This window comes from Panthera uncia (genome assembly GCF_023721935.1).
Source record: "Panthera uncia isolate 11264 chromosome C1 unlocalized genomic scaffold, Puncia_PCG_1.0 HiC_scaffold_3, whole genome shotgun sequence".
Lineage (NCBI taxonomy): Eukaryota > Metazoa > Chordata > Mammalia > Carnivora > Felidae > Panthera > Panthera uncia.
Window position 1 is genome coordinate 48,666,209 of NW_026057584.1, and position 15,912 is coordinate 48,682,120.

Below are 15,912 nucleotides of genomic sequence, written 5' to 3' on the forward strand. Positions count from 1 at the left end.
CAATCAGACTACCCCATTAATTAGGTGAATGTACAGCAAATTTAAAAGAATTTGAAATTTTAACTGTTCACATTTGATACAATATAAGAATCCCCATACGCTTTAACACTGTGTAAATTGGGAAATACAAATGCTGGTAAGCTAAATGGTGTCTGAACAAGAATGACTTAAAGATATACTCACTGTATTAGTCAGGGCTCTCCAGAGAAACAGAACCAACAGGACGTGTGTATACATAGAGAGAGATTGATTTTAAAGAATTGGCTCACACAATTGTGGAGGTACAAGTCAAAAATCTTCAGGGTACACTGGCAGTCACGAGACCAGGAGTCTGCAAACTGAATTCCCTTTTGCTTAGGGGAGGTCAGTCTTTGTTCTGCTAAGGCCTTCAACTGATTGGGTGAGGTCCACCCACACTACGGAGAATAATCTGCTTTATTCAAAGTCCATCTGCGTGTATATTAATATCATTCAAAAAACGCTTTCACAGCTATCCAAAATAGTGTTTGGCCAAATATTTGGGCAATATGTCTCAGCCATGTTGGTACGTAATACTTAACACCACCTGAAACCCTTTATAACTTAAGTATGAACTATGTAGATTAATTGGTAAATATTACAATCATAGATACCTACACACATTTGTTGTTCAAACTGTGGAAAATATAAGACATACCAATTAGTTCATTTTTACAACCTTAAAATGACAAAGGCCCTCTGTTCACAGTCACACCTTGCAGACAGCACGATGTTATTTTGCAAATACCATTTACATGAGTCAGACAGCAGGCAATACTGGATGTGCACGTAACAGGTAATGTCACAGGTAAGACATTGCTGCCTTCTCTATCACTTCTCGGAAAATGCCCCAAACATAAACATCTACTATTTGAAAGTTTCTGCACTGGAAGCCTAGGGAACATATGCCATTAGAATCTACACTGTGATGAAGGAGCCAAGATGCCGGAAGCATGGAAGTTTTTTTTTTGAGTGTGTTGCACCCATGAAATACAGCCAGACCAACACTAAACCATCCTACACACCTAGAAAACTGGAGGATTAACACAACAATCTGCACAACCTGAACCACAGAATTCGGCAGGTACACGGCGCAGAGAGGTGAATTTGGGGAGCAAGAAGCCGCAGAAGGTAGGGAACCACTTTGTGGGCAGAGAGGATGGAGACTGGGGAAGGGGGGAGAATACGAGAACAGCACCCCTCCCCAAGAGCAGCTGGAGAGAAAGTGGAAAATTGGAAACAGCTGCAGAGACTATACTGAAAAGGGAGAAAGGAGAAAGGAGAGGGTTTAAATTCCATTAAGACTGTAAACAAGGGGAGCACAAAGGCTGCAACTCAGCAGCTCATTACCTGATGGTGCTCTGGTGGGAAGGGCGAATCCCCAGGAACAGAGTGGGGTCCGGGAGGTTCTCAGGCCACATGGGAAAAAGCGGTTCCACTGCTGGAAGGACGTTTGGTAGAGACTGTTGAAGCCACCTGGTCCCAGCAGACCCCAGAAAACGGCCACATTCGCTGGTGCTGGAGCAAGGTCGTTAAGGGTGAACCCTGGTCCAGATGTGTGTTGTGATTTTCCATAATCTCTGAAACGCTGCTGCTACACTATCTCGTGAATTTTTTCTGGGGCAGGCTGGCACCTGGCCGCAGTCTTGGGGCACTGGCAGCAGCAGGGTCCAGCAAGCGTTCCTGGGTGCAGCCGACATTCGGCCATTGCTCATTCGGCCACTGCTCGGTGAGAGCCTCCCACAGAGGGGTGGAACGGGTCAAAGCCGCAGCCCTTCGGAAGTAACGGGTCGGGGAAAACAGCCGCATCTGAGACAAAACTCGGGACAGAGGTACTGCCTGGGGCTGGTCATGGAGAGTGAAAAAGCAGGGAGTGGACAGAAAGCTGAAGACAGAGGACAGGTGCGCAATTGCTGATCCCAGGAAAACAGATTGGGGAGCTGGCTGGCGCCATTTTCACTGTTCCTGCGTATGCGCACCTAGGAGGGCTGCAAGAGTACACCCCAGTAGGCTGTCAGCGCCATCTAGTGGAGAGCGGAGCTGTTACAATGAGCCCCGCCCAACCGGGCCAACTTCACTCTTCAAGAACACAAGTCTCACCCCCTTCTTTTTTTTTCTTTTTCTCTTTTACACTTCTTTTCTTTTTCTTGAATACAGAAAGAGAAAAAATTCATTTTTATTTTCAATTTTTATTGAAAATATTTTCTTTAGTTTTCATTACTATATTCTTACTTTTGTGTAATTTTTTTCAAATTCTATTTTACTTCCATCATGTTATTTTAGTCGACTTCAGTGTATTCACCTTTTCAAATTTTCAAAAAAATTCCTTTTATTTCTTTTTTTTCTCTTTTTCATTTCTTTTCTTTTTCTTGAATGCAGAAAGAGAAAAAAATTATTTTTACTTTCAATTTCCATTAAAAATATTTTTATTTAATTTAACTATATTTTTGCTTTTATGTAAATGTTGTCAAATTCTATTTCACTCCCATTATTTTATATTAGTCTACTACAGTGTATTCACTTTTTCAAATATTCAAACGATTTCCTTTTTTTCCTTTTTTCTTTTTCTTATCTTTTTTCGCTTTCATTTCTTTTTTTCTTGAATAGAGAAAAAGAAAAAATCATATTTTTAATTTTTATTAAAAATATTTTTCTTTAATTTTTTTCTACTATAGTATTTACTTTTGTGTATATTTTTTCAAATTCAATTTTACCCCATCATCTCATTTTAGTCTACTTCAGTGTATTCATTTTTTCAAATTCTCATACGATTTCCTTTTTTTTTCTTTCCCCCTTCCCTTTTTTTTTCCTCTAATCTGTCAAACCACTTTCAACACCCAGACCAAAACATACCTAGGATCTAGCATCATCTATTCCATTTGTTTGTGTGTGTTTAATTTTTAATTTAACATTTTTTTATTTTAATTTTTTTAATTTCAATTTTTCTACCTCATTAATTCCTTTTCTCCCTTCAAAATGACAAAACGAAGGAATTCACCCCAAAAGAAAGAGCACGAAGAAACGACAGCCAGGGATTTAAACAACACAGATACAAGCAAGATGTCTGAACCAGAATTTAAAATCACAATAATAAGAATATTAGCTGGAGTCAAAAATAGATTAGAATCCCTTTCTGCAGAGATAAAAGAAGTAAAAAATAGCCAGAATGAAATAAAAAATGCTATAATTGAGCTGCAATCATGGAGGGATGTAGCGGCAGCAAGGATGGACGAGGCAGAACAGAGAATCAGTGATATAGAGGACAATCTTATAGAGAATAATGAAGCAGAAAAAAGGGGGGAGAACAAGGCAAAAGAGCACAATTTAAGAATTAGAGAAATCAGTGACACATAAAAAGGAACATCAGAATCATAGGGGTCCCAGAAGAGGAAGGGAGAGAAATAGGGGTAGAAGGGTTATGTGAGCAAATCATAGTGGAAAACTTTCCTAACCTGGGGAAAGACACAGACATCAAAATCCAGGAAGCACAGAGGACCCTCGTTAGATTCAACAAAAACCGACCATCAACAAGGCATATCATAGTCAAATTCACAAAATTCTGAGGCAAGGAGGGAATCATGAAAGCAGCAAGGGAAAAAAAGTCCCTAACCTACAAGGGAAGACAGATCAGGCTTGCAGCAAACCTATCCAGAAAGGAGTGGTAGGATATATTCAGTGTGCTGAATCAGGAAAATATGCAGCCAAGAATTCTTTATCCAGCAAGGCTGTCATTCAAAATAGAAGGAGAGATAGTTTCCCAGACAAAAATTAAAGGATTGTGTGACCTCTAAACCAGCCCTGCAAGAAATTTTAAGGGGAACTCTCTGAGGGGAGAAAACCAAAAGCAACAAAGATTAGAAAGGACCAGAGAACACCACCAGAAACTCCAACTCACAAGCATCATAATGGCAATAAATTCATATCTTTCAGTACTCACTCTTAATGTCAATGGACTCAATGGTCCACATAGGGTCACAGAATGGATAATAAAACAAGATCCATCTATATGCTGTTTACAAGAGACCCACTTTAGACCTAAAGGTACCTTCAGATTGAAAATCAGGGGATGGAGAACCATCTATCATGCTAATGGTCAACAAAAGAAAGCCAGAGTAGCCATACTTATATCAGACAATCTAGACTTTAAAATAAAGACTGTATCAAGAGATACAGAAGGTCATTATATCATAATCAAGGAGTCTACCCACCAAGAAGACCTAACAATTGTAAACATTTATGCGCCAAATGTGAAGGCACCCAAATATACAAATCAGTTATTTACAAACACAAAGAAACTCATCAATTGTAATACCATAATAGTAGGAGACTTCAACACCCCACTCACAGCAATTGACAGATAATCTAATCGAAAATCAACAAGGAAACAATGGCTTTGAATGACACATTGGACCAGATGGACTTAACAGATATATTCAGAACATTTCATCCTAAAGCACCAGAATATACATTCTTCTCCAGTGCACATGGAACGTTCTCCAGAATAGACCATATACTGGGACACAAATCAGCCCTAAGTAAGTACAAAAAGATCAAGATCCTATCGTGCATATTTTCAGACCACAACGCTATGAAACTCAAAATCAACCACAAGAAAAAATTTGGAAAGGTAACAAATACTTGGAGACGGAAGAACATCCCACTAAAGAATGAATGGGCTAACCAAGCAGTTAAAGAGGAAATTAAAAAGTATATGGAAGCCAATGAAAATGATAACACCACACCCAAAATCTCTGGGATGCAGCAAAGGCAGTCATAAGAGGAAAGTATATAGCAATCCAGGCCTTCCTAAAGAAGGAAGAAAGATCTCAGATACACACCTAACCTTATGCCTTAAGGAGCTGGAAAAAGAACAGCAAATAAAACCCAAAACCAGCAGAAGACAGGAAATAATAAAGATTAGAGCAGAAATTAATGCTATCGAAACCAAAAAAACAGTAGAACAGATCAATCAAACCAGATGCTGGTTCTTTGAAAGAATTAACAAAATTGACAAACAAATTGATAAACAAAATTGATAAACAAAAGCAAAACTGAACTACTGGGACCTCATCAAAATAAAAAGCTTCTGCACAGCGAAGGAAACAATCAGCAAAACTAAAAGGCAGCCAACAGAATGGGAGAAGATATTTGCAAACGACATATCAGATAAAGGGTTAGTATCCAAAGTCTATAAAGAACTTACCAAACTCAACACCCAAAAGAAAAATAATCCAGTGAAGAAATGGGCAAAAGACATGAATAGACACTTCTCCAAAGAAGACATCTAGATGGCCAAATGACACATGAAAAAATGCTCAACATCACTTATCATCAGGGAAATACAAATCAAAAGAACAATGAGATACCACCTGATACCTGTCAGAATGGCTAACATTAACAACTCAGGCAACAATAGCATTTGGTGAGGATACAGAGAAAGAGGATCTCTTTTGCATTGTTGGTGGGAATGCAAGCTGGTGCAGCCACTCTGGAAAACAGTATGGAGGTTCCTCAAAAAACTAAAAATAGAACTACCTTACAACCCAGCAAGTGCACTACTAGGCATTTATCCACGAGATACAGGTGTGCTGTTTCGAAGGGACACATGCACCCCCATGTTTATAGCAGCACTATCAACAATAGCTAAAGTATGGAAAGAGCTCAAATGTCCATCGATGGATGATTGGATAAAGAAAATGCGGCATATATATATATATACAATGGAATATTACTCAGCAATCAAAAAGAATGAAATCTTGCCATTTGCAACTACGTGGATGGAAATGGAGGGTATTATGTTAAGTGAAATTAGTCAAAGACAAATATCATATAACTTCACTCATCTGAGACTTTAAGAGACAAAACAGATGAACATAAGGGAAGGGAAACAAAAATAATATGAAAACAGGGAGGGGGACAAAACAGAAGAGACTCATAAATATGGAGACCAAGCTGAGGGTTACTGGAGGGGTTGTGGGAGGGGGGATGGGCTAAATGGGTAAGGGGCACTAAGGAATCTACTCCTGAAATCATTGTTGCACTATATGCTAATTTGGATATAAATTTTAAAAAATAAAAAATAAAATTAAAAAAAAAAGAATCTACACTATGATGGCTTTTCATGAGCCTTTGCTACCTTATATTTTTTCAGTAACTACCAGGATCCAGGCTAGGTGAGGGTATAAGTAATAAAGTGATTTGAACAACCTCCAGAATAATGGATAGGATGATCTCAGGTAAAACTATGACGTAGAATTTTCAAATAAAAACAGAACACAATTTCATAATACTGCCATTTAGATATGTATTTCTTACACATTGCCACATATACCTCCCAGAAGACTTTTTTTGATCTACACATTTCATTGCTGATGTCAGTGGTTTTCAAACTTCTTTCTCTCAGCATTGTAAGTTCAGTGTGAAAACCACTCAGTCCTGGGCAAACCACAGGGCTTGTCACCCTAATACCAGTGACTGATTCGGACATTGACTCTCAGTATGGAGTGCATTTATAGGGGTGGGGAGGACATAGAACTGTAATACCCATATTTAAGTTTCAGTTTTTGAAAAGAATAAAAAAAGAATTTTAGCACATAAGATTACAAAAACAAAATCCAATACTGTAGTTACCACTATTGTTCAATGAAAGAAATCAGAGTTTAAGGTTTAAATATGGCAAAATAGAAAAATATGATCTCAGAATAAAAGACAATCCTTAAAATTGAGAACACTGTATTTTCTCATTTTATCATAGGTGGCTGAAAATTTCCCCCACTGGAGGGAAGGGGGTGTCTGGGTGGCTCTGTTGGTTGAACCTCCCACTTCATCTCAGGTCATGATCTAAAGGCTTATGAGTTGGAGCCCCACGTCAGGCTCTGTGCTGACAGCTCAGAGCCTGGTGCGTGCTTCGGATTCTGTGTCTCCCTCTCTCTCAGCCCCTCCCCTGCTTGTGCTCTCTCTCTCAAAAATAAATATTAAAAATAAAATTAAAAAAATTCCCCCCTCATGTGACTAATAAGCTTTATCTCTCCTCCTTTCTGTCACATGAGCCTGTCCCTTCCCCTTAAGGATACACATCACATCTATTTTTTTTCTTTTCTTTTTGAAAATACAAGTAATTCTTCTTTAATTTGAAAGAATAAGAACAAGGTAAGTGGTCCTTAATACTTGAGGAAGGGAGAGTACATGGCAGTAATGCTTTAGGGTTTCAAAAGAATCTACTCCTTCTGAAAAAAAAATGCACACATGCACACACACAGAAAATATCGCCTATAATTTCAGGGACTTCACAAAGCCTCTGGAACCCAGGGATCCTGGGATCAGAGCTCTTGTTCAAACACAGCTGACAAATGTTTAATTATCTTCCAGTCAAATACAATCAAATGGCTTCCTTGTGCCTCACAACAGCAGTGATGAGAAAATAATTGTACTTCTCTGAGGCCTCCACTGACACACATCCCCAAGATCAGCCACATCAAATACACCAGCTAGGTGAAACTCATAACACCACGGAATAAGAGTGAATGAGACAACTGGCCTGGATAGATTTTTGTCACCGAGCAGCATGACAACGGAGGGACTTTATAACATTTAAATTTCAAATAAATATTAGTCTCAGGCATACAGAGCCTTTATGGGTTAACAGACTCTTGCTTTCTGGGGAAAAGATTCAGGTAGATGTTTGCTATTGAAATCTTCTCAGGTAATTCGTCCCTAAGGTGCCTTCCCTTTCAGCCTCCAGCTGTTCATGCTAATGAGATGTTACTCGGTGTCAGGAATTCCCATCCTCCAGCATTAAGTGGTTAACCAATAATGGGGTGCTTGAGAAAGCCGGGCACATAAAAGGAGGTGATGAACAACTTAAACTTAGTTACTTCTGCTTTTATCCACCAAAATAATAATAATAAGGCAGATTATATCTATAAAATTAGTATTAGTAGTAAGTCCTTCTCTGATAAAGCACGTATTTTAAAAGAGAAGAAAAGATAAAAGGTTAATATTTCAGCCACAACTGGAGAATATTTCAGCCACAACTTTAGATATATCACCTGATTTCTGAAAATATTAAGCCCGCAAAAGTGATTGAATGTTTCTAAAACATCATGCCTTGTCTCTCATATTGACAATACTTACGTGGAAAATTCTAGCTGGCCCACATAAAGGGCTGTAAAAAGTGAGTTATAAGCTTCACATTGTGTGTGCTGTGCTTTCACAACACTGTTGAGCCTGCCCTGGCCTGGCACTGAGTGCATCACAGTTTGAGAAACTGATCATCTGTGCGAAAAGTCTTGAATTTGATATTTAACTTATAATTTAAAGATAATGCATTGTCACAGAGACACATTTAGTAATTTCTAAATAGTCATATTGCAGAGCACATGCTGATCAAAATGCAATAAAAAAGAAAGTGAAGCTGGACTTAAAGACGTATGAAAAAACTAACATCAATGTTTAAAATACTTAGATGAATGAGTAAAACAAAATTAAAAACACAAAATGAAAGTTTGAAAAATAAAGTGAATTAAATCCAACTTCTGGGTATTGTGAAGGCTATGCTTTTATTACTAAACAGGAAAGTGTAAATAAATTCATTAAATTTTAAATAAAGGAAACAGGAACAAAATGAAAGGTTAAGAAACTATAATATTAAAGGAAAACTAACAAATTACAGTATATAGAAGAAATGTCAAAAAAGACATATAGCAATCCTCTAAGCTGGTTATAAAAAGATAATAGAAATTACACTGAAAATTACTCCTTGGACAGCATGCCCAATAGAAAGGATAGAGAGACAAAGACAGAGAGAGAGAAGGAGAGAGAGAGAAACTGAATTTACATAAGGATAGAGAACGGGATAAAACTAAATATACTGAGAAAAATAAAAGATTTACAAGTGGATAAAAGGAGAAAATTTTGTCAATAAATTTAAAAATATAATAAGTTATAAAAAGATTGCTCTACTGGGACACCTGGGTGGCTCTGTGGGTTGAGAGACTGACCTTGGTTCAGGTTATATCTCACAGTTCATGAGTTTGAGCCCCACATGGGTTTCTGAGCTCACAGTGCAAAGCCTGCTCGGGATTCTCTCTCTCCTTCTCTTTCTGCCGTTCCCCCACTTGTGCTTTCTCTCTCTCTCTCAAAATAAATAAATAAACTTAAAAAAAAAGATTGATCTACAGAGTATGAAAGGATATTTGTCATAAAATTAAAAACAAAGATGTATAGTTCAATCTACTATTAATTAAAATGTATTTTGGGGGGTGCCTGGGTGAGTCAGTCGGTTGAGTGTCCGACTTTGACTCGGGTCATGATCTCACAGTTTGTGAGTTTGAGCCCCATATCGGGCTCTCTGCTGACATCTCAGAGCCTGGAGCCTCCTTCAGATTCTGTGTATCTCTTTCTCTCTCTCTCTCTCTCCCTCCCTCTGCTCTCCCCTGCTTTCACTCTGTCTTTCTCTCTCAAAAAATAAAAATTAAATAATTAAAAAAAATAAAATGCTTTTTTATGTAGACATTGTATATATTTATGTGTGTGTGCAGATACAGATAGAGATGTATAGGCATAATTTTATAGACAGAAGCACAATAAAAAATAATCTTAAATTCCTGACAAGGTTGTAGGTTTTGTATTGTTTTGTTTTGTTTTGTTTTAAGGTGGTAGGTTTTGATATCATTGCCCATCATATTTAATTTTGTATTTTAAGTGGAAAATGTATTTTAAATTTAATCTTTACCTTTTTAATTTTTAATTCATAAAAAAGCCATATTAACAAAAAATAAATCTGAAGAGTTACAGCTATACTAGGTAAATATAAATTGAGTTACAATTTATATGCTTGGAGACATTATTCTAATTATTATTACCATCATTTTTATTGTTACATGGTTCCTATACTACACACAGAGAAGCATTAGCAAAAACCTTTAAAACAAATTAGAAATCTTTACAATAACACAATTTAATTTAAGAAAAAGTATACAGTAAAAATATAGGCATTCTACTCTTTCTTAAATAAAGGAAACCCCATTTCTGAATAATCAACTGTCATTTTTCTCATTGATAGATCTGGCTAATATCATGATGATGTTTGCTATAGAAACCTGTGGTTCATCACAGTAAATTCCACAAAATACCCCTGTTCAAAACTCTTTCAAATGTAAGAAAAATTACCTGTTGGATTTAAGGCCAAGAGAAGATGTAGATTAGACAGAAAGATTTATGTCTTACAGAGAGGAAGAAAAAAAAAAAAAAAGAAAGGAAGGAAAATATTCAGGTGTTAAATGCTGGATAATTGTCTTTTAACTGTCCTTCTATTAAAGAAAAAAAAAAAGTAATAAAATTCTGTCTTTGGGAAGCCCAGCATCACCATTCCATTCACTTCTTTGCTGGTTTTATTCTAACGTGGAGGGTTTCAGTCCTCTTTGGATAATAGAATTCAATGGGTAGAGCATAAGAAATATTTAGTTGAATGATATAAGGATTTTACTATTTCAGAAAAAATGAATACTCATTGTCTGACAGCTGATGTAAAAAATCACTGTTCTCTATTTTTCTTAATGGACTAAGACTAGAAATAATATATTTAATGTAAAAAAACAAATTGGGATGGAAATTTTCAGTCCTGTCTACAGTCATTGTCTACAATAATCTAGGAATTCCCTCCATTCTTTTTTTTAATTTTTTTATTGGCTTTGGATAATTTTGGATAGCCAATGATCTTTCCTTAGCTAATGTACCATCTTCAGCTGGCAAATCACTAACAAGGTAATGCACTACAGCTCTGCAGTTTTAGACACTTTCTGCTCCTTCCTAGCCAATACATTTCTCTGTATTTATGATCCTTTGGTTTGTTTCTATTTCAGAGTCCAGTTTTTTTCTGAAAAGCCATGTTTGCCTTGGTTCTTAGCTTTTCAGTTTTCTAAAGCCTCTGAAAATATTTGTCCTTAAATTAAAGATTGTTCAGGACTGAAAATTCCCATCCCAATTTGTTTTTTTTAAATTAAATATATTATTTCTGGTCTTAGTCCATTAATAAAAATAGAGAACAGTGATTCTTTTACATCAGCTGTCAGGGATACCTCAAAATATATTTTGAAAATATTTTCAAGCCAATCATTAAAATTTAGGTAGCACTCTGCAGAAAATCTTAAATAAAAGGGTGGTTCATATATAGATTTAGGAGAGCATGGAAGGGGAGGCAAGCTATATAAATAGGAGGTAAGATTAAAGTAGGGTATAGGATTTGGAGCAGAGGAAAGACATTTTAGATGATTTCAAGGCTAGTTGTTTCTTTCCTTTGGCCTTTCCAGAATTTCTCTGAGGGAGGAGATGTTGGATTTTAATTTCATGTTAAAGCCTCAGCATAATAATAATAAATAATGATAATAATAATAATAAGGCCAACTATTATTGCTTAATACTTCCCCTCCATTTTTTTTCTATGGCTTCTGTTAGATGTATTATACTTAAGATGCCAAAAGGTTCCCACAATAGCCACCAAAATTCTAAATCATCCCTATGCCATTTGCCAAGTCAATTATTGGAATTTAGATTACAGTGAAAAACATTTTGGAGTAGACATTCTATAGGAATAGGAGAGTGGCTATATCTTAAAAACAAAAAGAATCACTTTCTCTCTCACACACCCATGCACACAAACACATCATGATAGCCAATTTCTACTAATATTTCCTGAAACAGCAACTTGGATTCTTGATTATTTTTGTCAAGACCAGATGACTAATAACCAAAAAACCTATTGGTTCACAATGTATTAGGATGGAGAAGAAAGACCTTCAATGTTAAGGAGAGTAACATTTCTTTGAATGGGCAAGGCAGATAATTTTCTCATATTTTTTTACGGGATGTTTGTTTATAATTCATTATTATATGTATTTGCTAAATTCATAATTAACGATTACATATTTCATAATATTTTGGCATATGAAACCTATTTATTTGAAAAAATAACTTTTTTATTATAAAATGCTCACGAGAGAATATAAAATTATTAAAGTGATAATAAAAGTAATGGGATGATCAGAAATTCCAAGAGATGTTTCTTGAACATACAATAGAAAGTTGGTATAAATGAAAGAGAAAAATGGCTAATTTAGCAACGGCATAAAAAATTGTCTGCATACTCTCCCAGGAATTAAGAAAGGTAATTTGTGGGGCTCAGTCAGTTAAGCAACTGATTTCGGCTCAGGTCATGATCCCATGGTCGGTTCGAACCCGGTGTTGGGCCCTGTGATGACAGTGAGAACCTGGAGTCTGCTTTGGATTCTGTATCTCCCTCTCTCTGTCCCTTCCTAGCTTGTGCTCCCTCTCTCTCTCTCTCTCTCTCTCTCTCAAAAATAAATAAACATTTTTTTTTAAAAAAAGAAAAGGTAATTTGTAAAACTAACAAAATTATTAATCAGAAGAAATAAAAAATTGTGGAAATTGGTAAGAAATATATGATTCGCAAAAGAATTGTCATATGTAGGCTTGTATACCAACATGCCATCTTTCAAAAATTTAGAGTTTTTCCAATATTTCTTCTCATGCTTACCCTTCATAAATGTTTATGCCTAGCTATGAATAAATATTGATCAGATGTTGTGGTCATCTTTCTTTCTTTCTTTCTTTCTTTCTATCTTTCTTTTTTGTGGATACAGTAGAAAGTAACAATGTTAAACATACTATCCACACAGGGCAAAAATATTTGATCCTACCACTAAGAAACCAGAATTATGGTTAAAATATGGCAATTTGTGGGAACACAATATAGGAAATAAATAATATAATATTCCTTTATATATAATCTAATAAATCTATGTGATAGTGCCTTCTCAATCAGTGAAATACACAATAATCACATTATGTTTTCCCTGAATTTGTCCTTTGGGAACAACTCTGTCAACATGATATATTGTATCAATGAGAGTACAGTCAAGATATAAACCACAAAGTAATTCAAAAAGGGAGTGTAACTATAGAGCTTCTATAGGGGTCTAATGAATAGCCTGGAGATACCCTAGAGTACTTAAGGAAGAAACAAACTTGGAAAGGCATTATTCCCAAGGCTAGGATTCAGACCTCATTGGAGAAGTGTGGCTTTAACCACAGTTTAACTGGAAGACAGAAAAGCTTTCTGAGTTTCTCCTGGTAAGAGCTGGTGTGCAGTCATCAAGGAAGCAAGAAATATTTCTCTAGAGTGCAGTTGGGCTAAGGCCAGTGGGCATGAAACTAATTGGAAAATAGAAGACACCTTTTCAGGGTAGAGGTGGGCTGATCTAGGATACACTTCTGGGAGCAAGGGGGTCAGGAAATTATGGTGAGAGTGGCAAGGAGAAAACAGCCGTCCAGGCTGAGGTAGGCCGAGGTTGGAGGGCAAGTGTAAGAAAGAAACAGAAGCATCGAGAGATCATGAGCTGGCTGGATAGTGCACAGTTCAGATGTGTGGCATTGGTGTAGGAATGGCTTCACTGAGGTGGTCACTGAGCCAGAGCTGTAAGCTTATTGAGAGGCTAGTTTCTCTGCATATATAGCTGGGCTGTCCCACACCAACACATAATACTGTCAACAGTAAGAGCAGAAAAAAATAAAAAATAGAAGTACATTAGAACCAGAAGGAGATGACCTTTTCTCCAAGCCTGTACTTAACATCATCCTATACTGACAAAAATTAACATCTTGCTCTCTACAAAGGAGAAATCTTAGAGTCCAGATCCATTATTGCAGAACAGGAAAGAAAATAGTGGATTTGGAGTTGAGAGGTAATAAATTGATAGTTGATATACACGTGGTCCTTTTGGGATTCCAAACATCATGCTTCACCTCCTACCTCACTGGGATAAAAGCAAAAAAACCCTGAATATGGTTTTTGGGCCCCTGACTCTAGTCAAGCTGAATGTAAACTTGGCCTTGGGACGTCCACTCATACGAGTAATATTAGTCTTTGGCTCCGGCTAAACTGAGTCGTCTATTTGTCGTTTGTACCTGAAGAACTCCTAGTTGGTACAAAAACAATTTTCTAAACAGAGGGAAAGATGGTACTGAAGAAAGCAAGTCAATTTTAGGTCTAAGATTTTTTTCCTAGTGTTTCACTTAGAGACTTTCATTCCTTACGGGGAATTTCTTCATGAACAATTGAATAGAGTTTCATTATTCAGAATCATACTTAACAGATGTTAAAAAATCCTTTCACAGACTTCTCTGTTATCATATAAAGAGTTGGGAATTCATTATCCCCATCTTCACAAGAAGATAAAATTGAGAAAACCAAAAATTTTGGCCTTTTTTTAGATCCTCCAGAGAATTGAGACCATAGGACAACAGCCCCTCAGAAATCTGGAGAGACAGGCAAGTAAAGATGAGTACAGACATGAATAACTTACCTGGAGCTGAATTGGCTGGAGCCAGTAACTGGTAAAAACACTTAACCGGTAACTTTGATGAATTTCTGCAGGCTGAATGTGCACTGGCTTGACAGATAGAGACTCCTGGGGTCCAGTCCTAGTGGTGGTCCTAAATTTCTATGGGTTTTATCTTTAGTAACCTTACAAGGTACTCACTGAGAGTTGCAGAAATATCTCCCTAGTATTTAGTACAGGCAGAGGAGAGAAGTTCCCATTTTGAAATATACTTAGAATATAAGTAACCATTTTGAAATATGCCCAGAGCTGTCTCCATAATGAAAGTTTACCATCCAGGGGAGCCAATATTATCAGAGCATTATGTGACCTGCGGAAGGGCAGTTAGACAACTCCTTACCCCTCTATCCATTCTGTCTTATGTAAAGAGAGAAAAAAAGGTGGCGGTGGGGGGAAGGTATGAAGTGCTTCTGAGCCACAGCCCAGTGATTCAAGCTAACTAAAAACTGAGGTTTAACTCTTGGATTTTAGAATGTTTCTACTTCCCAAATTCTTAACACCATATCAACAAGGTTCTAGAAAAATAATGGTGGATTATAACTGAGCTGTAAGGCACAGACTCTGTTTAAGAACTTGTTATGGAAATCCACAGCCAAGAAAGAGAAAAAGTGACTGTGAGGACCCTGAAGCCTCTGGCACCCACAACTACAGCAAATATTAAACACAGTCCAGCACTTGGCCAAGTTGACATAAATCCTCACATGAGATGCCTAATTATTTCAGTTTCTATTACCCAACATAGCATGTCCAGTTTTCAACAATGACAACAAAATACAAGACATACTAAAAGACAGGCAATAACATGGTCTTAAGAGGCAAAGTAAGCATTAAAACAAGGCTGAGAGACAAATCAAATTTTAGAATAATTAGGTAGGAAATTCAAAATCACCACAATTAATATCTTCAAGGTGCTAATGCAAAATGTAGGCAGCGTGCATGAACAGATGCATAATGTAAGCAGAGAGATGTAAACTCAAAGCAAGTTTGAGAAGGACATGCTAAAAACCAAAGACTAACAGAAGTGAAGGATATGGATATGGACAAAGAGAGTATCAGTGAGCTTGAAACATGTCAATAGAAAATTTACAACCTGAATGCAAACAGATAAAAGTTTAAGAAGAAGAAAAGAAAGAAAAAATCCAAGAACTATGGGACAATCATTAAAAACCTATGGGTAATATCATACTTAAGGTAAGAACTTATATGTTTTTCCCCTAAGATCAGAAAAAAGGCAAAGATACCCCTCTTATTCAACATTGTACTGGAAGTCCTAGTTAATACAACGTGAAAATATACTGAGATATGAAGAATGGAAACGAAGAAATAAAACTTTTTGTTTGCAGATGACATTATTGCCTATGTAGAAAATCCTAAACTATCAACCAAAACATTTTTTTTAAATGTTTATTTATTTTTGAGACAGAGCATGAGCAGGGGAGGGGCAGAGAGAGATAGGGAGACACAGAACCCAAAGCAG

At 36.6% G+C, this 15,912-nt stretch overlaps 1 long non-coding RNA gene across 2 annotated transcripts in view; it reads right to left on the reverse strand.

The window, feature by feature from the left end:
• LOC125911499 (uncharacterized) overlaps nt 1-14,887 on the reverse strand; it is a 105,906-nt gene extending 91,019 nt beyond the window's left edge. For both annotated transcript variants that reach the window (XR_007454338.1, XR_007454339.1), the window contains exon 1: nt 14,400-14,887. This is a non-coding gene — a long non-coding RNA (uncharacterized LOC125911499). The remainder of the gene's footprint in view (nt 1-14,399) is intronic.
• Between the last annotated feature and the right edge of the window lie 1,025 nt (nt 14,888-15,912).